Raw genomic sequence first — 1,595 nt, 5'->3', positions numbered from 1 at the left:
CATTCTGGCGTTTAACGCCCATTTGCTAGCCATTGTGGGCGTTTAACGCCCAGCCAGGTGCCCTGGCTGGCGTTAAATGCCAGAATTCCCTTTATCACTGGGCGTTTTGCTAAACGCCCAGGATGCTGCACACCTGGCGTTAAACGCCAGAATGGGCACCTTTACTGGCGTTAAACGCCCAGAATGGTGCCCATTCTGGCGTTTAACGCCCAAAGTACACCTTACTGGCATTTTTTCGCCAGTAAGCTCTTTTTCTCTGCTTTTTGCACTGAATCCTTCTGTAACTCTGTGAATTCCTTCATTTTTGATACTTGTCCCTTGTAGAAATAAAACATATAACCTGCTAATGACTGGGTTGCCTCCCAGCAAGCGCTTCTTTACTGTCTTTAGCTGGACCTTTTACTGAGAATCACTCAAGTCTCAGTTTTGAGCATTCATGCTCAAAATTGCCTTCAAGATAATGCTTGATTCTCTGTCCATTAACAATGAACTTTTTGTCAGACTCAGCATCCTGGAGCTCAACATATCCATATGGTGACACTCCTGTAATCACATACGGACCCCTCCACCGGGATTTAAGCTTTCCTGGGAACAATCTGAGCCTAAAGTTGAAGAGCAGAACTTTTTGTCCTGGCTCAAAGACTCTGGATGACAATTTCTTGTCATGCCACTTCTTTGCCTTTTCCTTATAAATTTTTGCATTTTCAAAGGCATTGAGTCTGAACTCCTCTAGCTCATTTAGCTGGAGCAATCTTCTTTCACCAGCTAACTGAGCATCCATGTTTAGGAACCTGGTTGCCCAGTAGGCTTTATGTTCCAGTTCCACGGGCAGATGACAGGCCTTCCCATACACCAGTTGGTATGGAGAGGTTGCTATAAGAGTCTTGAATGCTGTTCTGTATGCCCACAGAGCATCATCCAAACTCTTTGCCCAATCCTTTCTTCGGGCTATCACAGTCCGTTCTAGGATTCTTTTTAGCTCTCTGTTAGAGACTTCAGCTTGCCCATTTGTCTGTGGATGATACGGAGTTGCCACTTTGTGACTAATTCCATATCTAACCATAGCAGAGTATAGCTGTCTATTCCAGAAATGAGTGCCCCCGTCACTGATTAGTACTCTGGAAACACCAAACCTGCTGAAGATGTGTTTCTGGAGGAATTTCAACACGGTCTTGGTATCATTAGTGGGCGTAGCATTTGCTTCTACCCACTTAGATACAGAGTCCACTGCCACCAGAATGTAAGTGTTTGAGTATAATGGTGGGAATGGACCCATGAAGTCAATCCCCCATACATCAAACAATTCAATCTCTAATATCCCATGTTGAGGCATGGCATATCCGTGAGGCAAATGACCAACTCTTTGGCAACTGTCACAGTTACACACAAACTCTCGGGCATCTTTATAGAGAGTAGGCCAGTAGAAGCCACATTGGAGGACTTTAGTGGCTGTTCGCTCACTTCCAAAATGTCCTCCATACTGTGATCCATGGCAGTGCCATAGGATCCTTTGTGCTTCTTCTCTGGGTACACATCTGCGGATCATTCCGTCTGCACATCTCTTAAAGAGATATGGCTCATCCCATAGGTAGTAC

The sequence above is a fragment of the Arachis duranensis genome, chromosome 2 (assembly GCF_000817695.3).
Source record: "Arachis duranensis cultivar V14167 chromosome 2, aradu.V14167.gnm2.J7QH, whole genome shotgun sequence".
Classification (NCBI taxonomy): domain Eukaryota; kingdom Viridiplantae; phylum Streptophyta; class Magnoliopsida; order Fabales; family Fabaceae; genus Arachis; species Arachis duranensis.
This window is presented reverse-complemented; position numbering follows the sequence as displayed.